Source organism: Chlorocebus sabaeus, chromosome 12, assembly GCF_047675955.1.
Source record: "Chlorocebus sabaeus isolate Y175 chromosome 12, mChlSab1.0.hap1, whole genome shotgun sequence".
NCBI lineage: Eukaryota > Metazoa > Chordata > Mammalia > Primates > Cercopithecidae > Chlorocebus > Chlorocebus sabaeus.
Window position 1 is genome coordinate 39,554,952 of NC_132915.1, and position 27,917 is coordinate 39,582,868.

The 27,917-nt window shown below is 36.7% G+C and overlaps 1 protein-coding gene across 29 annotated transcripts in view; it reads right to left on the reverse strand.

The window, feature by feature from the left end:
- Positions 1 to 27,917, reverse strand: part of PTPRD (protein tyrosine phosphatase receptor type D) — a 2,332,079-nt gene that overhangs the window by 1,979,398 nt on the left and 324,764 nt on the right. The window lies entirely within an intron of this gene.

Consider the following 27,917-nt stretch of genomic DNA (forward strand, 5'->3'; position numbering starts at 1 on the left):
TGCATAAATAACAAGGAGACCAATGTTAATCACCAGGCAATGGTGAAAATGTCCCGAGGACATGTCAGAGATCTTTGTAGCAGCCCCACTCATCACAGGCCTGGAGACATAGGAGGAAAAATGGTTTTGTGGGCCAGGCCCAGGACCCTCCTGCTGTTTGACCCTAGGGACTTAGTGTCCTGCATCTCAGAGGCTCCATCCATGGCTAAATGGGCCAACGTACACCTCAGGGCATGGCTTCAGAGGGTGCAATCCCCAAGGCTTGGCAGCTTCCACAGGGTGCTGAGCCTGTGGGTGCACAGAAGTCAAGAATTGAGGTTTGGGAACTTCCATTTAGTTTTCAGAGGATGTATGGAAACACCTGGAAGTCCAGGCAGAAGTTTGCTGCAAGAGTGGAGTCCTCATAGAAAACCTCTGCTAGGGCAGTGTGGAAGGGAAATGTGGGGTTGAAACTCCCACACAGAGTCCCCACTGGGGCGCTGCCAAGTGAAGTTGTAAGAAGAGGGCCGCCATTATCCGGAACCCAGAATTGTAGATACACTGACAGCTTATCTCATGTGCCTGGAAAAGTCACAGACACTCAGTGGCAGTCCATGAATGCAGTCAGGACAGGGGCTGTACCCTGCACAGTCACAGGGTTGGAGCTGCCCAAGACCATGGGAACCCACCTCTTGCATCAGTGTTACCTGGATGTGAGATATGGAGTCAAAGGAGATCATTTTGGAGCTTTAAGATTTGACCACCCTACTGGATTTTGGACTGGCATGGGGCTTTTAGCCCCTTTGTTTTGGCCATTTTCTCCCATTTGGAATGGCTATATTTTCCCATTGCCTGTACCCCCATCATATCTAGGAAGTAGCTAACTTGCTTTTGATTTTACAGCCTCATAGGCAGAAGGGACTTGCCTTGTTTCAGATAAGACTTTGGACTGTGGACTTTTGAGTTAATGCTGAAATGAATTAAGACTTAGAGGGTCTGTTGGGAAGGAATGATTGATTTTTGAAATCTGAGGACATGAGATTTGGGAGGGACCAGGGGTGGAATGAAATGGTTTGGCTGTGTTCCCACCCAAGTCTCATCTTTAATTATAGCTCCCATGATTCCCACGTGTTGTGGGAGGGACCCGGGGGAGATAATTGAATCATGGGGGCAGTTTCCCCCATACTGTTCTCATGGTAGTGAGTAAGTCTCACAAGATCTGATCACTTTATAAGGGGTTTCCCCTTTCACTTGGCTCTGGTTCTCTCATTCTCTCTTGCCTGACACCATGTTTGACATGGCCTTCACCTTCCACCATGACTGTGAGGCTTTCCCAGTTATGTGGAACTGAGTCCATGAAGCCTATTTTTCTTTATAAATTACTCAGCCTTGGGTATGTCTTTATTAGCCGCATGAAAACAGACTAATACAGTGTGACACTGTGACTCACTTTAACCAATGAGAAAATAGCAAATACGATACAATCAGAGGCTTGAAAACTTCCTGCCTCCTGCAGCTTACTCTCCCTTGCGGCTTTTGGAAGTCCTACAACAGGATCTATATGAATAAGTCTAGGCTAACCTATACAAAACGTATGACTCAGTCTCCCTGACCAATTGAGCTGACAGCCAGCAACAACCGTCAGACACGTAAATGAGGCCCTCTATGACCAACAACCGTGGCCAACCCGCCAGCTGACCATACCACATGAGTGAGTCCAGGAAAAGCCATTACAGAATAACTGCTCTGCTGACTTGAGTCCTAATTGCTGACAGAATAATGAGCTAACAAATGCTTGTTGTTTTAAGCCAGGGGTGCACAAACTTATTCTGTAAAGGGCCAGATAGTAAGCATTTTAAGCTTTGTGGGTCATGTGGTCTCTATCACAACTACCCAACTCTGTCATTGTAGCACAATGGCAGCCATAGACAACAAATAGATAAATGAGCAAGGCTGTGTTCCAATAAAATGTCATTTACAGAAACAGGTAGCAAAAATAAATAAGGAAACAAATAGGCAGCATCTGGACCTGGTCCATAGGCAATAGTTTGCTGACACTTGTTTTGAGTCAATAAGTTCTGGGAGTGTTTGTTATAAACCTAACTAATACTTTGATCAAGATAAGCTTATTAAAATTCTGTCATTAGAAGTTGCATTATAAGTGAAATCAGCATTACAGTAATCCAGTTTATGTCCCACAAAAATATAAAGCTTCCACCACTGCACAGAATAAGAAATACTTGCTTTTCTCCAAATTTATTTTTAATGCAAGTGATCATGCAAAACCTTGAATATATTACTAAACTTATATTAACTAGAAAAAATATAAATATAACTAAAACCACGCAATACCCTTTTCATGGCCCTACAAGACCAATACCGTCACACATGCACGCACGAGCTCATGCACGTGGACAGATACACACACACACACACAGACCCAAGTTAGAATAAAATTTTAAAAAGCACTAGTTAAATGTGCCTTAAAATGCATTACAGTTGCTAAGCAAAATTATAAACCAAGCAATCTAAGGAGTGTTATGAATTAAAATAGCCCTTGAAAATGAAACAAACATTTGCAAGTATCTTAGTATGTGTATTGTATTATTAATACAAATTTTTAAATGTAGTCCTTCATAAGATATGCCAGATGTCAATGTAGTTCTAATATGTAAGAGGGAAGAGAAAGCAATAAGAGAATAGATTAGGCTAAGGAACATGGTAGCTCTAAAGACCTGGATGTCACTGGATGCTGAATGAGAGTAATTTTGATTCAAATATGTCACTTATAATTTATGCAGAATATATCTTGAAATAAATCTGGTTAATGTCATTAACTGATGGTATTATTTTTACTGTGAAAGTGAACTGATAACATCAAGTGTATGTGTGGGTGGAGTGGGGTATGGAAAGTAGATAGAAGAGAGTGGAAAGAGAGAATACTTGGCAAAGACTACAGTTTGATTTGAGCTTGAGAGGAAACTATACTTTCAGGACAAGCGAGAATAGCACTACATTGGCAGGCTAATTTTAGAAGAAAAAAAAAAATCTCTAACCTAGATAAGTTACTGTTGCAACCTACCTGGGTTAAAAAATTTACTGTGTAAAGCCCATTAAGAACATTCTGGAAGCTGTCAAACTACTGTCAGAAAACTTCATGAAGAAACCAGGGAATAATTTCTGCCTTTAAAAGTAGTGGGGGCGGGGGAGCAGGAGGGCAGGCACGGTGGCTCATGTCTGTAATCCCAGCACTTTGGGAGGCCTAGGCAGGCGGATCACGAGGTCAGGAGATCCAGACCATCCTGGCAAACACAGTGAAACCCCGTCGCTGCTAAAAATACAAAAAAACAACCTGGGCGTGGTGGTGGGAACCTGTAGTCCCAGCTACTTGGGAGGCTGAGGCAGGACAATGGCGTGAACCCGGGAGGTGGAGCTTACACTGAGCCGAGATCGCAACACTGCACTCCAGCCTGGGCGACAGAGCGAGACTCCATCTCAAAACAAACAAACAAACAAAAAAAGTAGTCAGGTTGGGCATGGTGGCTCACGTATGTAATCCCAGCACTTTGGGAGGCCAAGGCGAGCGAATCACGAGGTCAGGAATTCCAGACCAGCCTGGCTAACATGGTGAAACCCAGTCTCTACTAAAAATGCAAAAAATTAGCTGGGCGTAGTGGCGGTCGCCTATAATCCAGTTATTCGGGAGGCTGGGGCAGAAGAATCGCTTGAACCCAGGGGGCAGAGGTTGCAGTGAGCCGACATCGCACTACTGCGCTCCAGCCCAGGGGACAGAGTGAGACTTCGTCCCAAAAACAACAACAACAAAAAAGTAGTCAGGGATGGTGCAGATGGATTTACACCAACACTTTTGGAAGTAGGTTGAATGTAAATAAAAAATAAATACACAGATGATAGGCACTTAGCATCTCAGGAACACTAGCGTCTTAACACTAAGTGTTAAGAACAAATTTATATAGGAAGCAACTATGGTTTAAGCAAAGAAAAAATTGCACGTTAACATTTTATTAGAGTCGTGGTTTATGAACAAAAAGATGAATTCATAATTTTTTTATGGTTAAGTTTTTCAGTCACAGATAGCAAATGATTGACACCTACTAGCAAGATATAAGAAAGAAAGAAAATTCTTGCCCAAGGCATTCCTTGGTTAAGAATTACCTTACATTTTAAGAATAACTAGAATTTATTTTTGGACTGAAATATAAATTGGTACAATCTTTCTTAAAACATTTTGGCATTTCTTACCAGGAGTCTTAAATGCTTATGCATTTGATCAGCCTCTCTTCATAATAGTAAATATAAATGTTGTGCACAAAAATGTTCACTAAAGTCTTATTTTTTTTTTTAATTGATAACAGGAAGGCCAACAATAAAAAAATGCTGTATACATTTGATAAACTATCTGGCCATTAAAAATTTGGAAGAGTTTCTGTCCTCTGAGAAACGTATTATTAGGTGAACACAGTAAAATGAAATAAAAATCAAACATATCTAATGATCTTGAGTACGAAAATATTTACTAGTAGAGAAAATTTCGTCAAAAAATATGCTAAAAAAATAGTGATTAATGGCCAGGTGTGGTAGCTCATCCCTATCCCAGTACTTTTTGGGATGCTGTGGCAGAATTGTTGGAGGCTAGGAGTTCAAGACAAACCTGAGCAACATAGCAAACCACTGTCTCTCTTTTTTTTTTTTTTTTTTTAAATAATTAGCTGAGTGGTAGTGTGCTTGTCTAGTCCTAGCTACTCAGGAGGCTGATGATTGAGAATCACTTGAACCTAGTAGTTGGAGGCTTCAGTGAGCTACAATCATGCCACTGCACACCAGCCTGGGCAGCAGAGTGAGACTCTGTTGCTATAAATAATAATAATAATAATAATAATAATAATAATAATAGTGATTACAACAGAGTGGTAGAATTTTTTATTTGTTATTTTTAAATGTTCTAAATTTGTAACTATGTGTTATACTAATAGTTTTCTTAGGGATTTAAAAACATGGTTTTGGAGAATATGATTCCTTCAAACTCAAAAACTCTAAAGTGCTCCTTACTTTGGCATTCAAGGCTAACAATCTGTTATGAAGTAACTTTTGATCCTCCTCCCATTCCTCCTTTCCACCTAACGCAGATAGATTGCTCTTTCTTTTTTCATCATAAGTTTGTATTTCGCCAGTCCAGGGCTTTTGCTGAGTTCCATTTGTATAAAACACCTCATCTGTTACTCCCATTGTCTCCTTCCTGTTTTTAAATCCCCTTCCTAGTACTATATCCTCTCATCCCAGAATCCCTATTTAACCATAATATTGAACAACTCTCTTAATGCCTACCATCTGTTTTATGCTACCTTTTCAACTCTAAGTGATAGGAACAAACGTAAACTGACCTTTACAAAAAGGGAAAACAAAGAAGGGGTTAAGAGGGTTGGTTAAATATATTTGCCCATCTAGGGCAGGGATTTTCAATCTCAGCAACATTGGCATTATTTGTTGTCCTGTGCGTTGTAGAATGCCTGGCAGTATCCTTGGCCTGTAGCCATCGAATATCAGTAGCGCCCTCCAGTGTCACAATCAAAAATATCTCCAGCCACTGCCAAATATCCCCTGGGACAAAATCTACTCTAGCTGAGAACCACTGCTTTAACAGGAAACTAAATGTTCACATTCTCAAACCTTTTGTTCCTCCATCCAAAAGGTTTTCACTCCACAATCTGACTGCTGCCAGCCCCATTCCTTGAACATGCCAGATTAAACCCTCCAAGAAAAAAAAAAATGCATTGTTCAAAATAACAATTCTTGTAAGAAGCCTAATGCAATCTCCAATTGCCCCAACCATGAATTAATGTATTTGATCCAGGTAAGAGGACAAGCGAGGGCTTGTGTACGTGTATATGTTACAATGGCACTAAATACTTACCTGATAATGAGATAAAAATTTTATTCCTATTGAGTAGTATTTTTGTTTGTATGCATGTATATACGTGCATGTGTAAGTTTTAAACCGTAAGAAGTGTCAACAAATATACATATTTACCCTGTTCTGAGGGTTGTTTTCATCATCATACAACCACCTGAGGAAAGAAAACCCTTTGATTTCTAAGAAAACACAGGGTGCTCTACCATTGCTTACACGTTTTTCTCTGCCTAGTAAGACTCTAAGCTGCTTAAAGGCAAGCAATGTGTTTTCAACATCTTTTATTCACCCACCTTCCAGAGTGTTGTCTTATAGAAAGTTCAAGATATAGTCCTTTATTAACTGTAACTTTTAAAAGTACAACATAACTTACTGAAACTTTTTAAATCACTGAGAATAAAATGTTCTCATAATTTGTGTTTTACAAAAATACCTTTACAATTCCATAAAAATCTGAAAAAGAAAAATTATGTTCTGTAAAACATAATTCTAAAAAGTAAACTTTTAGAAATCAAAAACTGCTTTAATACTTTTATTATTTTTTTCTTAGTAAATGTTAAATTTGACATCTAAACCGAAGTATGTATAGTATGACAGAAATTATAAGATCCAAATAGGGAAATATAAAATAAAATACTAAACGTAAGTTTTTTAAGAGGAGGAAATAATGTTACAATGACGCTAAATACATAGCAGATAATGAGATAAAAATTTGATTGCTAATGAGTAGTATTTTTGTTTGTATGCATGTATATATATGCATTTGTAAGTTTTAAACAGTAAGAAGTGTCAACAGATATACATAAACTTATGGAAATACATTTTTATATCTTTAAATTTTAAAATCTTTAATTAATTTTCCTTAATCAAATTATTGAAAAAGATTATTATATCATAAATGCTTTTAAAAGAATGGTTGCAATAGCTTTTTTGAAAATAAAAGTTTATTAGGCTGATACTGCATTCATATTATAACATATTTGTAAAATAGGATGTGATAAGGCAATGCATTTCTAGTTAAAGGCGTTAGTCTCAATTCAAGAAAATATAATTTCAAGTTGGATTTTAAAGAGTTTGAAAGCAAACTAAATGAGCCTTGTTGTATATATTTTTGCTTCCTATAATTTTACAAAGCAATTTTTATCTGTCAGAGAGGTCTGTGCCAGATATTGAGAAAGCCTAATCTGAATAAGATGTAAAATGCAGAACTGCCATACAAAAACCAAAATAAAAACCTGACTTCCATACCGGATTTTCTGATCTTCAACTCCTTGGAAAACATTTCAGGCTCAATAATGACAATTAAATTTAAGTGGAAGTTTTCTTCAGCATAAAAAATTGTGGTATTGAATGCATATGGAATGTATCTTGACTTGAATGTGTTTTTCTTTTTCAAATATACAACTAGAATATAGGCTATTTTCTGATCCTATAAGAAATGATCTGAAATATACATTGTACAGCTTTTCCTTTGTCATATATTTTATTTTACTTATTTTATTTATTGATGTTTCTTTTGTAGTATGGAGTGCAGTGGTACTATCATAGCTCACTGCAGCCTTGAACTCCTGAGCTCACATGATCCTCCTACCTCAGCCTTCCAGGACTAGAAGAGTGCTCTACTATGTGAAGCTAACCAAAACAATGTAGAGATGGGGTCTTGCTATGTTGCCCAGGTTGGCCTTGAACTCCTGGTCTCAAGTGATCTTTTGTTTCGGCCTCCCAAAGTACTGAAATTACAGACCTGAGCCATGGTGCTTGGCCTGGACCTTATATTTTAATAGATAAAACTAAGTGTAGAGATACATGAGCCATATTTTTCCATACTTACATTTAAAATATTTTAATATTTACTATTTTAAATTCCTTAAAATGATATTTTATAATCAATATGTTTTTGGAACAGAAAACAATGTATGTATATTTGCATTTTTAGGTGTTACAAATACTATTTAACACTAACAGATACATTAAATCTACTGCTTATTTTTGAGTAATTAAAATTTAAAGAGTAACTCACTCCGAGTCTCTTTATGACTTCTTAGAATCTAATGGTTCAAAGAACACTGAACTTCACAAAAATAGCAATGAAAAATATTCTTAATTATCTCAAGTGTTTTCTTATAAATAAATAAGCATCACTAACCACTACTGATAAATTCAATTCTTTCTTTCTTCCTTTTTTTTTTTTTTTTTTTTTTTTTTTTTAAGATGGAATCTTGCTCTGTCACCCAGACTGGAGTGCAGTGGCACAATCTTGGCTCACTGCAACCTCCGCCTCCCGGGTTCAAGCAATCCTCCTGCCTCAGCCTCCTGAGTAGCTGGCATTACAGGCGCCTGCTGTGATGCCCGGCTAATTTTTCTGTTTTTAGTAGAGATGAGGTTTCACTATGTTGGCCAGGCTGGTCTCGAACTCCTGAACTCAGGTGATCTGCCCACCTCGGTCTCCCAAATTTCTGGGATTACAGGCGTGAGACACCGCATCTGGCCCTCAATTGTTTCTTATACAATTGGAATTCTTCTTTGATTTTTTTTATTTTGTTTGTCTCTGTGTGAATTCTCTTCCAGTCTATTTTCTAAGCATTGTTCGATAACAACTTCACGAAGATGAAATTTTTGTACCATATCATTCATCCATTTAAAATATGCAATTCCATATCTTTTGTTATATTCACAGACTTTTGAAATTACAGAACATTTTCATCCCTTAGAAAGAAACCCCATACTCTTTAACAGTCACCCAGCATTTCCCTCAATCCCTTCCCAGCAGTAACCAATCATAAACCTGCTTTCTGTCTATATCTCTCTAGATCTACTAGCCTATTTTGCATATTTCACATAAATGGAATCATATAATGTGTGGTCTCTTTTGTGACTGGCTTCTTTCACTTAACATAATGTTTTCAAGATACATTCATCTTGCAACATGTATCAGCACTTCACCACTTTTTATTGCCAAAAATATTCCATTTTATAGACAAAATATTTCATTTTTATATTTGTGTGTTGATGGATATTTGAGTTATTTCTACTTTTTGACTACTGTAAATAGTGCATCTGTGAATATTTATGTACAAATTTTAGTGTGGACATATGTGTTCATTTTTCTTGGATATATAACCAGGTATGGACTGCTTTGTTTTTTGAAAATAGAACTCACTGTTCAATACATGGTTTTTGTATCCTATTTTCATATGTAATTTTCGTTCTCTTAATAGCTGATTAAAAAACTTATATATTTTGTTAAGAGACAGCTCTATGTTTCATGCCTGTGAAATTTGTAAAACATAATTTAATATGACAACTTTCTCTTTCCATTTCACAAATTCCCCTGGTGTTTGAACTCACATAAGTAATGGTTTATCCACTATTTTCATTTGAGAACCTGTTTAGAGAGTCAGTAAATTAAGCTGTATTCAACTTGACATTTTTCTATAAACAGAAATATTTGCCTATTTAAAATTCTAATATATGGTTAAGAGAACTGAGAGAATACCACACATCATGTGAATTTTTGAAGACTTTTATCTTAACTTCTAATAAATGTCTTTCTTCTGTGGGAAGAGCAATTGAAATGTTGTCCATCAGTATTCTGTCTCAATTCAGTAGAAATGAAAAATGCCTGATGTCACTGTCAAACATACTCAGAAAGATTTGATGAGCAAACCCACAGGAAAACTTGTCTTTTCTCAGAAATGCTCTGATGATTGGCACAACGTGTATGCAGCTGTTTTCCTTTAATTTCCAGTTCTGATATTCAGAGAAGAACTTACCTTTTGCAGATGATGTACCTGCAATGTGACAATACATAATCCCACAAGGGAATACCACTAAGGATTTATGATACACATGAGAGCTTGGAAATGCCCTGTTAGACCAAATATAGTTCTGGAATCTGTGTCCCTCTTTGATTCCTCAGTTTATAGATCTCTGATTTCATATTGCCACACCATGGGGTACATATTAGATTTTAAACATTTATTGAGTAAATAAATGAAGGAATATTGTGAAGAATACATTTTTCCAAGTCTATAAGAAAATTATTTTAAAACCATAATAGAAATAGGGTATTTTTCAATGGCCAACTACATTCGATATGGTATATTAGAGTTAGATAAAAATTTAAAGAAAGAAAAAAGTAGACGAGTACCAACTAATGTTTAACCTGACTACAGTCCAAGCCAAAAATCCTGAGGGAGTAGAAATGCATTTATTTTGTCAAAAATATCTTAGGGTGATTCCTAAGTGTATATCAGAATTTCTCTGAGGACATATGCAATCCACAGTACAGAAATTGATAGAAATACAGAATGACTTCTTTATCCAAAGAACCACTAAGAAGGGAATGGTGCACCAAGCTGTCAGAAAAATGCTTCTGATTCCTGGTGTGTAGCCAAGTTTGTATAATCAGTATTAAATGTGATAGTGTAGACTATTGTTATGAGGTAGTAGCATACCATAAAGGTTAAAACACAATGGCCTTGCTTTTATGTTGATGTACTTTATTGAGATAATAGAGCATTTGGAGCTACAAATATTTATTTAACAACACACTGTGTTTCTTTTTGAAAACAAAAGTTTTTAGCTGAATCACTGTAACAATAGCTATGTAATGTAATTTCCAAAATTCTTATGCTTGATGTCACAAGATGGATATACTACTTCTGTTTGGATCCCCCTAACAGAATTTCATTCTTGAGAAATTCATTTAATGGCTGTGGGTTTTTGTTTCTTCAACTGTAAATGAAAGCTTTGCCCACCAGTTAACCTCTAAAGTTCTGTCCAACTCTGATATTTAATGCTCCCATTACAGGGAAAAACATGGTACAGAATTAGGTGGCAGGTAAGCCATATGAAAACTGGATCATTTCAGACAAAAATCCAATTTGAACGGTTTATTAATAACTTTTGTATGTGACATTGGGGAGAAATGAAAACAGATTGACTTGCTAGGAATTCCTTCTGAGGACAAGGGTTATAGCTAGCAAGTGACTGAATCCTTTGGTGGTTGGACTGTAACCAGAAGTGCTATGACAACAGGAGGCTGTCTCTAAACATAGTGCCTCAAAAAATGACATTCTCCAAAGAGTTTCCTGCAACCATTAGTGCATATAAATTCTTCAAGTTAAAAAAAGGAGAATTGGATTTGAGCTAGTATGATCTAAATTGATATTTAAATTAGAAGACAAGTATGGCTCTGGCCAAAATGCAGACAATTTAAAACAGACACCAAATATCCTGAACATTGGGCCCGCATTCACTACCTTTCACAAACTTTGTCTTTAGATGTTGTTCATAGTTACAAATGTCTAGTAGCTTAAGGAATAATAGAACTTAATTTTCTTTTTCATTCCTCCTATTGTGTGGTGAGTTTTGAAATAGAGTAAAGCTATTCCATTTAAATATTTTAAAATTACTTAGAAGCTACATTTACATTTTTTCTGTAACTCCATTTATTTTCTGTCACCTCTCCTTCTAAAATCCCTTTTGTCTTTAGGACATTCAGGATGTAGACAGCAACAATGGAAATGTGCCCTCAAGAATAATGATGGTGGAATAGAAGGCACGCATGTATTGTAGTGACTAGGGATGGAGCCACAAAGCATTGAACAGTTCTACCTAGAAAATTTACATATATCATGTAACTAGGTATTGCATAGATATTTCTGAGTTTATGGTACAGTTAAGTAGAAGGACTTGGACATCAGAGGACTAGTTTTCACATTTCAACAGGGCTACTATGTATGTTTGTGCAAACTCTTGTCTTCACAAGGATAGCACATCTAAGGGGACACCGTATTATAGTCATTATAGATTCCCAAATTATAGCCAAACCTTCCTGTAGGTGGCAGCAAAGTGTCTTTTTTCTTTTTCCAGAAAACTTTAAATTCTGATAATTTTCTGAAAGATAGAAGTTTCTTAAGTAAACTTTTTTTTTTCTTATTTATAAAAAGATACCATATGGGCTAGAGAGGTCCAGCATCTGAGATGTACTATTTTCAAGATCTAAACCTTTAGACAGTTTAACTTCTTTGAAACTTAATTTCAGCCTTGGTCGATAAGTAAATAAATTGAGGGGGAGGAGAGAGAGAAAAAGAGAGAGAGAGAATTAATGTACTTATAAATTTATTTGATGATTAAATCATATTACCTACACACATTTAGTACTCCATAACTGGTATTATAATCAGGTGTTGATCATGAATAGTGTTGTATTTAGTATCATTTTGGGAAAAAAATGAAGGGAAGATTCAATTCCATTATTGGGATAGACTACCAAAGAGGGGGCCAATATCCATTCCCTCTCTTTCAAGGTCAAATAGAGGTAGAAATTGCTAGAAACTAGGTTAAGTTCACCTGTCCCAGAATTGCAGGAGATAATTCTTAGAAGCATTTAAATAAAGTGTCACTTTGACAAATCAGAGAAATGCAACACAGAGGCAGGAAATGGTAGAACCAGAAGTAAAGCATGCCTTAGAAATACATTTGTGATGCTCCAAGTGGAGAAAAATCCCTGAGGGACATGAAATGAAAGACGAGAACCTCAAAATCAATATGACTCAAGGGGTCTGGGAGCCACTGTAATTTGGGATAATTCTAAAAAGTGACTCATTTCTTCTTTCAGATTGTAGTGTTAAATACATTTATAAGCATTTGACAAATTTTCAGGTATCTTGCCCCTTTCGATTGGACCTTAGTGACCCTATACTAATGTTCAGCACAGGATTACTGGAGACACCTAAATTTCTGAGTAATTTTTACAGCAATGCCATGTAGACAGATAGTAGCCATAAAAAATGAACATTACAAAAGAGTCATTTCAAAAAATAATTTCTTTAGAGGATCTCGGGTTAAACATATGAACAGGCCTTAATCCAGCCATTGCTTTCATTTGCATATTTAATTTTCTTTGGGAAATGTCACGCGTTCAGCTCATTAACAAATACATGACACAGCTACAGAATCCTGCATTTTCCTTCCTTTCTTTGATGCCCCTATTATTTGCCCCTAAGGACAATGCAAGAGAAGAGTAGTTAATTTGCTCATTAAAAGATAACTTAGTTGAAAATGACAACTTATTTCAGCCATTTGAGAAATGACTGGATCTCAGTATGTGTAGTATCTAGGTAAATCAAGACAAAGCCATTAAAATTATTGTACAAAATTCATTTGAGCAACAAATCTTCAGACAAATTCATTGCATTAGCCTCTAGGTACTTTTATAATCTAAAATGGAAAGTCATAGTAGATAAAGATATGAGTTTTAAAGCCTATAAAATTCACTCTTGCGTATCACACACCTACCTAATTGATTAAAAGGCACATACATTATGCCTGGCATATGTCTAGAAAGTAAATTATTCTTATAGTTGGCAATAGCAGGACTAATCACGTGAGAACAGAAGGCCAAGTAGTAGAGAAAGTAAAGTACTCTCACTGTTAAAAATTGTAGGTCTAATCCTTTTAGAAGTGAGAAAAAGCCAACCCAAATTAGAGTTGTTGGCCAGATCACCATGACTTTCTCTGCTCTTCTTTGAGTACACAAACTATACAAAGGTTGGTACAATCAGAATCTAGATGTAATGTGAGAACATATCAGTGGGATATGGTAAAGAATAATCCAATTATTTGGCCCTGGATACCTCCATCATGGCATGTCCAAAGGCCAGGCATAGAAGGAGAGTAAGAGAAAGGAAGTAGCAGAGAGCTACCCCTCCAACCGGCGGCAAAGGCCCCTGATTCATCATGTTTCTAGCCTTGTTATAGCCAATCTGGAGGTTAATATCTCATGCAATATCATCTTTAAGTCTTATAAACTTGACCTTTTGGAGTAGTTTATTTAAATCATAAAAAAAAAAAACCCTGAGTTGAGTTATAAACAAACTGAACAATATATACCATCTGCTGCCTTTATCACAAATCCATGTTTCTTACTTATTTTTCCAAAATAATCTTCCATCGAAATTTGGAATTTTAGAAGAACAAAAACGACAATGATCCAGGGCCAGCCCTTACTGTGCCACTAGTTTAGTTGTGTAACTTAAAGAAATTTCTTTGCTTCTCTATGTACAAGTTTCCTCATTTGTAGATGGAAATAATCATAGAGCCTAACATATGATGTTGTAAGTTTAAGATAATCATATAAACAGATTAGCTGAGTGTCTGATATAGAATATTCAATAAATACTGGCTAATGTCATGATTGTATTTGAGGGTTAACTTTCCTTGTTCTTGTATAACTACTGCTCTCTGAGTTCTATCCCTACAGTAAAGAAATCCTCATGATTCAATTAATATATGCTCTTTTGTGATATTTCTGTACTCTGTGTAGATCTTATCTCAAGTTTCAAAGAATCACCTACATAGTGGAGTTACATAAAACTAAATTATTCCCCAAGGAGATTCTGACAACTGGCCCACAGGCTGAGTGCATTAGGGATACTTTAAAAGGGTGCTCTGATCAACTTGTGGCCCCTAGGGACAAATATGAAGAAAGTTATTAGAAAATATGTATGAGAAAATAATTATAACACACTTTTCTTCTTCCAGATTTTGTCTCATAAGTATAGAGTAGACATGATCATCTATGTCTACCCTTAATAAGAAAATACAGGCTTTTACAGCTTCCTGGGAGACTGGTGTACAAATAAAGTGGTTCAGGAGGTCCTGGAGGTGAGTTTGAGGTCAGTAGAGGGAGCGGCTCAGACTTGCTCCACTGCCTTCCTCCAAAATCAGACAACTTCTGGCTTCATTTAATTTGCACATAGTAAAAAGATTGTCACTAAGATTCCACTGCAGAACAGGAAAGAAAGTACTCATGTGTGTGTCTGTGTGTGTGTGTGTTGCTGCTCCAAAAAGTTCTATCTCCTGATCTAGGTTTCACATTTTTCTCACTTAGAATATAAACAAAATACTATAAATTTTCAAATCAGATTAAACTTTACTACTGATTCCAAGATATGATTTTTACACCAATCTGTAGATTTGAATACATATGTTAACTTAAATCTTATCTTCACGTATGGTTTTTTTTTTTTTTTTTTTTTTTTTTTTTTTTTTTTTTTTTTTTTTTTTTTTTTTTGCGATGTAGTCTCGCTCTGTCGCCCAGGCTGGAGTGCAGTGGCACAATCTCGACTCACTGCAAGCTCCGCCTCCCGGGTTCACGCCATTCTCCTGCCTCAGCCTCCCGAGTAGCTGGTAGTACAGGCGCCCGCCACCACGCCCGGTTAATTTTTTGTATTTTTAGTAGAGATGGGGTTTCACTGGGTTAGCCAGGATGGTCTCGATCTCCTGACCTCGTGATCCGCCTGCCTCGGCCTCCCAAAGTGCTGGGATTACAGGCGTGAGCCACTGCACCCGGCCCCATGTATGGTCAAAGTTTTTAATGGAACTCTGCTTCAATCCTCACTTCTCCTTGGATAATCAGTCATAATTCTCACTGTTCTCCAATTCATCCGTCCACTCATGTCAGTAGTAAGGACATATAACCAAGCATAGTTTAAGGGTATATGATCATCCACATATAGCAGACTTTAACTGAAAAAATATTGAATGTAGAAAATGAGGAAAAAATCATATATCACCTTCATGAAAACAGATATGCTTTTTAGTTATGTTCGACCTAATAGTTTGGTGATTTAGGAAACAGAACAGAAATGCATGATTGTTTAGGCCCTAGACCTGCTACTAGCTCATAAGTCTTGGTCAACTCTAACTGTCATTCATCCCTGAGTGATTTCTTGCTCTCTCTTCTTTATCTACTGTAATCTTTCTTCCTACTAGATCTGCATGTTCACAGTATCACTTTGATCATTTCACTGATAAAATTTTCAGAATATTATCTAAACTCTTTTGTTGGAGCCTTGTCATTTATACCCTACTCAAGCTACTTTCAAATGTCTACTCAGTCTTCATGACTGAGTTCAAAACTATTTACTGGGTACCTAGGTACTATATGCTAGACACTATGCTAGCTGATGAGCATAGAGTGCAAAACAGAAAAAAAAAACAAAAACAAAAACAAAAAAAGCCTTTCCTCTGAGCAACAGTTAAAACGTCAAGCTTTCAGAACACTGTAAGTCATCTCAGTGCCACACTCAGTAAGTGTGGGCCATCTACCGTGAGTAGTCCTGAATTGATACTTTCATCATTAATACCAATGCCCTTTGCTAGAAATATTTTTTATCCTCATTTATAGACATTCTTATATTTTAGGTAGTGAGAATTCCACCCTATTCGCAGTCCTCCCACTGACATACAGTTCATCCTAAATCTTCAGTTTTTAAAATCCTGGATCTCAGCCCCTTATGATACTATGGTAATAATATGAGAGTGATACTACATTCTGTACTTAATATGATTTTTATTGTTAAATATATGTTTAGTACAATAAACCATTATATATACATAACTGCTGAAAGATTCAAATAAATCAGGAGATCTGGCTTGCAAAGCCTAGATCTGTTTTTGTTTACCATTGTCTCCAGTAGAAGTTTCCTTTCCAAATTATCTAAGGAGTTTTAATAATAAAGAGTAATGTAGTTAAATTCACTAGTAATCAATTACCTGAGGTTGAAAGTTTTCTAGATTCTCAGAAACATAGTCGATAGGATGAGAAGTAGATAAAGTAGGAGAAAAATATTTAAATACACAAACACACACACACACACACATATAAGACATATATTCTTTTTTTTATTATTATACTTTAAGTTCTAGGGTACATGTGCATAGCGTGCAGGTTTGTTACATATGCATACTTGTGCCACGTTGGTGTGCTGCACCCATCAACTCGTCAGCCCCATCAACTCGTCATTTACATCAGGTATAATTCCCAATGCAATCCCTCCCCTATAAGACATATATTCTAAGATGTCTAAAAACATAGACCATCTCCACCAAATTCAGAATGATTAGAGTAATAAAGATGAGTTCAGATTAATTAAACAATATAAATAAATAAGTGAGTGTGATTCTCAAAGTTTATTGTGTGTAAGAAACCCCTGAAGATCTTGTTGCTGTGTTCCACTCCCAGAGTCTCTGATTCAGTAAATCTAGGATAAAACCTCAAATTTGCATTTTTTTTTTTTTGAGACAAGGTCTCACTCTGTCACATAGGCTGGCGTGCTGTGGCACAGTCAGATCATATAGCCTACTGCTGCCCTGACCTCCTAGATTCCAGTGTTCTCCCATCTCAGCCTCCTGAGCACCTAGGACTACAGGCATGCACCACAACACATGGCAAATTTTTTGACTTTCTGTAGAGATGAGGTTTCACTTTGCTGTCCAGGCTGGTCTCGAACTCCTGGGCTCAAGCTGTCCTCTCTCCTAGGCCCCCCAAGGTGCTAGGATTACAAGTGTGAGCCACATGCACCAGGCCAAATTTGCATTTTTAAAAAGTTCCCAGGTGTGCTGATGCCAGTGGTTCAGGAATCACATTTGAGAACCACTGGTCTAGAAAGAAACAAATTATATACGTAAAATCGGCACGTTCATCTAGCAGTTTTGCTTCATTTATGATACTCTAATTTTCCCAAGCAAATCTGTAAACTCCTTGAAATCTTCATATCTCCCAGAACAGTAATCTCTCCTTACACTAAGTGAATACTCTAATGAGTGAATAACAAATAAAAAGAAACATCTGAAAATGAGTAAAAACAAGTCACTAATAATGATTAAAGTTTTCCAGGGACTTAAATAAAGATTTGAGTGGGAAATGGTGTTTAGTTCAGATGTTAACTCTAAGCATAATGTAGATACCAAAAATTATTTTTCAGTTGTATCATTTACTACATCTTGAAATCATGATATTGAGAAAAATAAGACTGGCTCTCACCTTTCCCAGTTAATAGAGGAGATGAAGTGAAAGGCAGTCAGCATTCTATTCATGCTTTGCTTCATGGAAATTTCCAAATCTCACCTAATATCCAAAAGTTACAGTTGCTCTTGTGAAGCCAGAAAGTGACTGAGAAGAGAACAGAGTCTCAAACTATGGTTCATTTTAGACTAGGCATTTTTATTTTTTTACTTATGGTACTTAAACAAAAAGTTGGATGTAATCCCAATTGAATTTTAGACTCCATAGATGTGCAAAATTTAGCCTGAGCTAGTAATAGACCATACATATGTAACAAGTCCTGCTATTTTATACCAAAATTGTTGAATCCTTCGTAATACTCTGAAGTAAAAGGACTATCATATGAAAACTCATCCTCATTAAGTTTTGAAAAACCTGTTTAACACTTACTAAAGGTCAGGACTACAATTTTAAAAATGACTCAAAAGATTTTTTAAGTGAACATCCTGAAATTTTCTAGAACAAGGATTAGCATTCTATTGCATTTACCATGTAATACAAACTATTTTAGACCTATTTTATCATTTAAAGCTCCTGAGCTTATCTTTCATGATTATACAATTCCAAAAATATTGGGGGCCTAAGTAATTAAAATAATAAAATGGTGCAAAATAAGCCTTTGATGAAAGCCAGTATGAATCAGCTAATTTTCCAATAGATAATTTTAGGCTTATGAGGAAATACTAGACGAAACCATGAAAGCAGTCATGGAAAGATCATGACTTTCTACTCTGGTACAACTGGGTTTGAATCCAGACTCTGCCACCTATTAGCTCCATGATAAAGAGAATTGACTTAATGCCCTTGGCTCTCTAAAATGGAAATTATAACAATTATCTTACAGGATTAGGCAGTAACTTAATTGACATAGCACAATGTCTGACTCATAATGGATATGGAAATGCTTTTTGAGAATGAATGTTAATTGTTCAATACAGAACTTTGTATGTGGACTATGGCTAAAATAGGTTTACCTGAAAAAAAAACAAGGATACTTTTTCACTCCAGATAAGTCACTTAGACAAGATAAGCCTTCAGTCTTCTAATCTATAAAATGTCGAGGTTGAGTTGGATGATTTCCCAGGGCACTTATTTTATTATTCTATTATATTCTAAACTGCTGCTCTAAGAAATTTCCAATTTAAATGATATTAAAATTTGGTAGCAGATAAATTACCCTAATGTTAGCTATGAAACATCTGAAGGCTGTGGCTCTCAACCCTGGCTGTACATTAGAATCAATTGAGCAGCTTTAAAAAATACTCACACTCCCCAGATTACACAGAATATTTTAGAAGTATAGCTTTCACACTGATTTTTTTTTTAAGTTGTGTGGTGATTCTGATTGTAGTTAGGGTTTTGAGCCACCAGCTTCAAAGAAAGCCATAAATACGCCAGCTGTAAGAGAAGTTAAGATCAGAAGCAGCAAGATTCTCATTCTGTTTCCCAGGCAAAGCATACCCTGATATACATGTACCTCAAAGAATCCTTCATTGAAGTCCCTCACCAAAACTCTATTCTCTTATTTCTATCTGTCTATGTATCACATAGCACCTTCAAACTCAATTTATTCGTAATCAAATTCATTTTTCCATTAATATCTGTTCTTTTGCATGGTTTTCATTTCTATTAAGAAAATCTCCATTTTCCAATGTTTCAAGATCTAGTCTCCAGTTTGAAATTTAAGACTTTCTCTTCCATCATAATCCTCGAAACCTGCCTGCACACACACACACACACACACACACACACACACAAAACCACTCAACCAATTAATTTATATTTTACATTTGAAACTATTTTTCTGGTAAAGCTTCCTCTGAATTTCCCAAAACTAGGTCACATGTCCTGATATATGTGCTCATAGCCCCTGGTCCTTTCATCCATAAGAAATATGAATTCAATGTTAGATTTATTTCTATGATCTATTGTTTAACATATGTCTCCAGAATGAAGTCCATAAAGGCAAGGACAATGTTTTCGCTATTTATCCCTAGAAACAAGACAAAGTCCTCAACACAATAAGAATTCAATAAATATTTGTTGACTAAGTTAACTAAAGAGTACATTGTCTCTTTGTTATTGTTATTTGGACTTCTTTAGTTCTTGGTAAGTCTGAGCATCTTTTATTATGTCTATTGGTGCTGTGCATTTCTTCTGTGAATGAGTTTCACTATGGTATAATCATCCAGACTTATTCAAGTCCAGTAATCTATTCATCAGTAAACAGAGATCAGTTCTCCATCGATATAGGTGAAATTTTAACTGTCTCTTTGGTAATAAAATGTACAGTTCATCATCGAGAACTGTCATATAGGATAAAAACTTCCATCTGATTGACCTAATATCTTTAGCTTTGTGTTTTTTCTGAAGTAAAGTCCTTTCGATCCTTGTGCTTTGCAAGATTATGGAATTTTATATGTGCAGATCTTTGAGTTATCTGCCATTCTGAAACTGGTTAGGGACAGTTTGACTAGAATTCACAAGTTCAATATGTTGAATCATGAGGAAATTGGGTCTAGTTCTAGGGCAGATGATGGACTCTTATGCCAGTTCCTTCTCTCATGGTTTGTGTGACGCTGCTAAGCTCTTAGTCTTTTTTCTGCTCTTATTTCTTAATTGAAAGAGAAATCATTTAGAGTAGATGCACTCTCTGCTTGGCTTATCTCTGACGTTCTGTGATTTTTGGAATTACTTACATTTTATTGTTGATATTGGATATTTTCTACAAATTCTGTGGAGTTAGGTGTCCTAGTCTTGCATGTACATGTGCACATATTTGGCACTCCAGCCTGTGTGACACAGTTAGACCCCGTCTCAAAATAAAAACATTAAAAAATTAAAAATTAAGAAAATAAAAATCTCTGATGCAAATGGTTCTTAGCCTTACATATGCAGGAAAGGGTGCATAAGATTAAACACTATTGAAGCCAATAGTCTTCATATACTCAAACTACTATAAAAGTTTGTTTTTAATGTTAGGATCAACCTATAAACAAAAACTGATATCTCGAGCATGGTAGAAAAACCATGTACGTGCATATGAGAGAAAATTATCAAAGCTGGAAAATGTTTCTATTTGGGAAACATTCTACCATTTTTCTGTAAGAGATCATATATTAGTTTTCTATTGCTGTAGAAAATTACTACAACTTAGCATCTTAAAATACTATTTTATTATCTCATAGTTCTTGTGGGTCAGAAATATAGGCATGGTTTCTTTGTTCAGGTTCTCAAAAGGCTTCAACCAAGTGTTGGCTAGTCTTAGTCTTTTATGAGGCTCAGGGTCTTCCAAGTTCATTTGGTTGTTACCAGGATTCATTTCCTTGCAGCTATACAACTCATGAAAGCTTGTTTCTGCAAGGCCAGGAGGAGAGAGAGAGAGCATCTGCTTCTTCTAGTCTCTTATCTTTGGAATTCTTTCAAGGATTCACCCTGATAAGATCACTTAAGGAGAGAGGGAATGTACAAGGGTGTAAGGAATTGAGATCCATCTTAGAATTCTGCATACCACATTCACACATAGTCTATAACATAATCTGAATGAGTTTTATATATCAGTACTTCATTTTGGACACTATACCAAATGATATGAATGTTTAATTTTAACTGCTATTTTGAACATTTTATGAAAGTTATTAATATTTAATTTTCACTGCTTACTGGAACTAAAAATTTACTTTTAATTGGTCTAATGACTGTAATACATATTTTTAACAGTTATTAACTCTAAGAATCTCTTGAAACTTAGGGTCTTAAGTTAAAATGTAAAATAACCTAGTCCTCCAACATACCTGCTTTTATCACTTGCATATGATATGGTAAGAATACAATTTTTGTAAAACTTAGCAGAGAGAATACTTGTTTTCACGTGAGAAAATAAATAAAAGTGCAGAAAGAATATCTACAAAATGACTGCATTTTTATTTATTTTTTTATATTATGAACTTTAAAAAGCATTTTATTGGGGTTCAGAACATCAACATGTTGTATATTCCCACTTCCAATTTCATTCTTCGTGGCAAAACATCCATAAGTAATATTTTAACATGTGTCTAAAGTTAATTACTCTTACAGAAACAATACATGATTTCTAAAAAGCACACAGAGCCTTTGAAGCAAGGCTGCTTGGGTTGAACCCCAGTGCTATCACTAACCAACCAGTTATATGACACTGGACATGTTACATGTTATTTTGGGGTCTCATCTTTCTTAGCAATAAAATAAGCCTATAATATGTGCCAGACTCATTATGTAGAAGATTAACTTTTTAGTTATATGTGTTTCTATATACTGAGAAAGAGCCTAATAGCATTCATATGGTTATATATGTACGCATGCGTGTTTGTGGTAAATATATATTTATGTATTTTTAAATCCATACATATAATTATGCCTTTCAATTCTAGACTTGTGCTTGTGTATGTATGTACCAAATAAGAAAATCAGTAAACATCTGTTAAAGCACAAAGACACAAACAATAGCAATATTGCTTTAAAAAAAAATCTGATGTCCCAGCCTGTACAACAAAGCAAAACTCCGTCTCTACAAAAATTAGCCAGGCATGGTGGTATGTGCCTGCAGTGACAGCGACTCAGGAAGTTGAGGCAGGAGGATCACTTGAGCCCAGAAGGCAGAGATTGCAGTGAGTCTTAATCGTGTCTTGGCACTCCAGCCTGTGTGACAGAGTGAGACCCCATTACAAAAGAAATACATTTAAAAAACAAAAAATTTAAAAAAAATTAAATCTCTGATGCAAAAGCTTCTTAGCCTTAAATCTGCAGGAAAGGGTGCATAAGATTAAACACTATGAAAGCCAACAGTATTCATATACTCAAACTACTATAAGTGTTTGTTTGTTTGTTTGTTTGTTTGTTTGTTTGTTTTTGAGAGAATATTGCACTCTTGCCCAGGCTGGAGTGCAGTGGCACGATCTTGGCTCACTGCAACCTCTGCCTCCCAGGTTCAAGGGATTCTTCTTGCCTCAGCCTCTCAAGTAGCTGGTATTACAGGTGCTCATCACCAAGACTGATTAATTTTTTTGTATTTTTAGTAGAGATGGGGTTTCACTATGTTGGCCAGACTGGTCTTGAACTCCTGACCTCGTGATCCACCTGCCTCAGCCTCCCAAAGTGCTGGGATTACAGACGTAAGCCACTGCACACAGCCTACATGTTTATTTTTAATGTTGGTATCAACCTATGCACAAAAACTGATGTCTCAAGTATGGTAGAGAAACCAGAATGTAAGGTTGACAAACTTGAAAATGCAAAAGTAAAATCAGAGCTTGTAGGAAACAGCACAGCAAATAAGAAAGAGAAGATAGAAAACATTGCCAATAAACAAAGATGTTTTACTCAGGCCACTAACCTACTGGCGAAGCCAAGGAGCTCATTAATTATACAACAAAGATGGTTTCTATAGTTTAGACTATCAAAATTCCACTTTGGGGCCAAAGGTAAAAATTGACAAGGGTAGGGTCACAATTAGGACGTGGAGTGTTTATACTAATTGTGATACTTTTAGATAAAGATTTCTCAAGATCTAGGCAAACAGAGGCCTAGACCCTGTAGCTTGGTGAGTAGGGTCAAACTGGCTTAAAACCACTAGCGCATGCAACAGGATGCCTCTACATAGCAAAAACCTGTACACTCATAGCAAAAGAGATGTCTTATAGCATTCAGGCCCCAGCCATGCTGACTGTTTCTGGTTAAATGACCCCTTGCACCCTAAGAATCTGAGTGCCATGGAAAGTATCTACATAATGATGCCACCACTACTACTGCATGTATCCTAAAACCAGGCCTCTCCCCTGGGAGACTATCAAGGTGTCAGGTGGTGCCATGAGAAATGCAATAACACAAGCTCAACCAGGAAGCCTCATCATCCCAGGTGGAGTCTGTTCTCTCTTCTGTTGGACAGGATTTTGTTGCTTAGCCTTTCTGTTTAGGCTTCAAGTTCTGCCATATTGTTGTGCACTCTCTCTCCCATCTTTGATATCCTTTCCTTTATTGTTTAATACATTAACTAGCAACTATCCCGATTTAGAAGCATTCCTTAGGCAGGAAAGAAATTATTGCCCAATCGTTCGAGAGCGATTCTTCAGCCAAAATGACCAACATCGTGTTTTGCCAAACAGAGGGGGTTTTCTCTCTTAAAAGGCATTCTGACTCCAACCCCTAATTTTTATTTCTCCTATACATATGTTGTATGATTTATGTTTTAAGAAGTTTAAATAACTTGCAAAGCTTATAATGACTAGAGCAATCCTAGTCTTAAAGTTGGGAGATGGATATAAATCAATTAAGAATTCAAATTTTTTTCTAAAATATTTAAAAAACTTTGACCACATACCTTTGTTGGAAGACTTGGAAACACAAAATCAACTGCAGAAAAAATTTGGGGTGGGGTGGGGTGGGAATGGTGGTTAATTTTGTCTTCATTTCCTTAAGAATGGAAAAACTTTAAAGAATTAACTTAAAGCTTCTATAACCACCAAGAAAAGCAAAATTTGTTTGTATTATCCAGTTAAAACGATCTTAGATTTTTAAAAAATTCATTTGTTGTCATAATTATTTGATCATCAGCTGGATCATTAGTTTAAAAACAATTATAGTATTGCCCATTCTCAAATATGTTATAAGATGATAAATATCCCTTTATTAACTTAATGACCCAAGTAAAGAAACAATACAACTTAGCTTTTGTTTCCAGAAATACACAAGTAGAATTCACTTAGAGGTCAAGTACAGCATGAAAGAACAAAAATCTGCAATATCTAAAAGTCCATTACAAATAAAATATGATGCATGCAAATTCAAGATCCTCTAGAGGCCAGGAAAGAACAGCAGGAGAATTTGCTTAAGACATGCAGTTCTTATCCTATCTAATTAAAGAATTAGAAGAAAAATGAAGCACCACAGTAATGACATGCTTTTGGTATTTAAAAGCATCTCTGGCATGAAAGCTTTATCTCTGCCTCATTTACTTTACAAATTCTAAAATATAGACATGGCAACAGCCCAGATTAGAATTGGAAAATTAAAAACTTTTTTCTCCTTTTTGAAGGGTTTATTTCAGAGATACTAAAATTGGATTATATGAAAATATACCATAGAGAGGAGTCTAACCTTGCTATGATCTGTACTTAAAAAAAAAACTGACTATATAATGTGACATCAATAAGGCACTCAACTGGGAATATAAGATACAGAATAAGCAAGACAAAGCTCCCTAACTTACTCCGAATCAAGATGGAGATTTTTTAAAAAAATTTCTTTTTGTTTCTCTTATATATTCTCTGGAAAACCAAAGGCCAATTTCCAATTTAATGAAAAGGCTGCCAGGATGTGATGAGTATAAAAGACTATGCCATGAAGTTGAAAGGCTCTAGAAATGAGGTAGGTTATGCAAAGTTTGGGTAGATTTATTCACAACCTTCTTATTTATGGACTTATTTATATACTATGTATTATTTTATGTATTTATTAACAGGATCTATGTGTCATATCCCCCAGTTTAAGAAAGCAAGGCAGCAACTTTTACATTTGTGTTTCTTATGTGTTTTTCAGTGAACATCTACTGAGTGTAAACTACAGAGCCAGCTCCAACTGAGGTGTTGGAGATGTGCCGGGGAGCACAGAGGAGAACCCTGCTTAGGTTGATGTGACTGCCTAACATCAAAGACAATACTGAGGCAAAGCAGGTCCCCCAAACACCTACAGTCACTATATGAGAGAAATTTACTTGTCCTGAAATCTGAAAGATGAGTGAAAATAACCTGGTAGGTTGCTTCCCCTCCCCCTCCATTTGTGCTAATATTTCAACTGGTTTTTAATTAGGAAAAAGAAGAGAAAAAGAAAAAGAAAATGACTTCTAATATTGGAAGGTTCTTTATCACAGCACTCTAGGACATTATAAACATAGGGCTGAATAGGAAATCTTGCAGTATAATTTGGCACTAAACATTTATTCAATATGTATTTTAAAGAACTTGTTATGCATATGAGATTTAAAATATAGTAAGGTACATAGGATATGCACACAAGAAATTGTAATAAATAATATAATACAATGGATGGAAAGACAGATACACATAGAATCTTAATGTGCATTCAGAGAAAAACAGATCCCTGATGTGCAGCTGTTGAGGAGTGGTAGAGTAAAAAGGGTTATAGTTAAATTTTCATATACTCATTTGTTTCAGCGAAATTTAAAAGTTGGCATTTTGGTCAATTTGGATTTTTCCTAAATGCTTATCATGAATTGAAATAACAAAGAAAATCTGATAGGATGACCATAATACATTATTGAAATTTTAATACTCAAATCATTATCCAGGAACTTCCCCAAAGCTATATAAAAATAGAGCAAGATGGCCGAATAGGAACAGCTCCAGTCTCCAACTCCCAGCACGAGCGACACAGAAGACCAGTGATTTCTGCATTTTCAACTGAGGTACTGGATTCATCTCACTGGGGAGTGCCGGACAATCGGTGCTGGTCAGCTGCTGCAGCCCGACCAGCGAGAGCTGAAGCAGGGTGAGGCATTGCCTCACCTGGGAAGCGCAAGGGGGAAGGGAATCCCTTTTCCTAGCCAGGGGAACTGAGACACACAACACCTGGAAAATCGGGTAACTCCCACCCCAATACTGCGCTTTAAGCAAACAGGCACACCAGGAGATCATATCCCACACCTGGCTGGGAGGGTCCCACACCCATGGAGCCTCCCTCATTGCTAGCACAGCAGTCTGTGCTCTATCGGCAAGGCAGCAGCGAGGCTGGGGGAGGGGCGCCCGCCATTGCTGAGGCTTAAGTAGGTAAACAAAGCTGCTGGGAAGCTCGAACTGGGTGGAGCTCACAGCAGCTCAAGGAAACCTGCCTGTCTCTGTAGACGCCACCTCTGGGGACAGGGCACAGTAAACAATAACAAACGCAGCAGAAAGCTCTGCAGACGCAAACGACTCTGTCTGACAGTTTTGAAGAGAGCAGTGGATCTCCCAACACGGAGGTTGAGATCTGAGAAGGGACAGACTCCCTGCTCAAGTGGGTCCCTGACCCCGGAGTAGCCTAACTGGGAGACATCCCCCACTAGGGGCAGTCTGACACCCCACACCTCACAGGGTGGAGTACACCCCTGAGAGGAAGCTTCCAAAGCAAGAATCAGACAGGTACACTCGCTGTTCAGAAATATTCTATCTTCTGCAGCCTCTGCTGCTGATACCCAGGCAAACAGGGTCTGGAGTGGACCTCAAGCAATCTCCAACAGACCTACAGCTGAGGGTCCTGACTGTTAGAAGGAAAACTATCAAACAGGAAGGACACCTACACCAAAACCCCATCAGTACATCACCATCATCAAAGACCAGAGGCAGATAAAACCACAAAGATGGGAAAAAAGCAGGGCAGAAAAGATGGAAATTCAAAAAATAAGAGCACATCTCCCCCGGCAAAGGAGCGCAGCTCATCACCAGCAACGGATCAAAGCTGGACGGAGAATGACTTCGATGAGATGAGAGAAGAAGGCTTCAGTCCATCAAATTTCTCAGAGCTAAAGGAGGAATTACGTACCCAGCGCAAAGAAACTAAAAATCTTGAAAAAAAAGTGGAAGAATTGATGGCTAGAGTAATTAATGCAGAGAAGGTCATAAACGAAATGAAAGAGACGAAAACCATGACACGAGAAATACGTGACAAATGCACAAGCTTCAGTAACCGATTCGATCAACTGGAAGAAAGAATGCCAGCGATTGAGGATCAAATGAATGAAATGAAGCGAGAAGAGAAACCAAAAGAAAAAAGAAGAAAAAGAAATGAACAAAGCCTGCAAGAAGTGTGGGATTATGTAAAAAGACCAAATCTACGTCTGATTGGGGTGCCTGAAAGTGAGGGGGAAAATGGAACCAAGTTGGAAAACACTCTTCAGGATATCATCCAGGAGAACTTCCCCAACCTAGTAGGGCAGGCCAACTTTCAAATCCAGGAAATACAGAGAACGCCACAAAGATACTCCTCGAGAAGAGCAACTCCAAGACACATAATTGCCAGATTCACCAAAGTTGAAATGAAGGAAAAAATCTTAAGGGCAGCCAGAGAGAAAGGTCGGGTTACCCACAAAGGGAAGCCCATCAGACTAACAGCAGATCTCTCGGC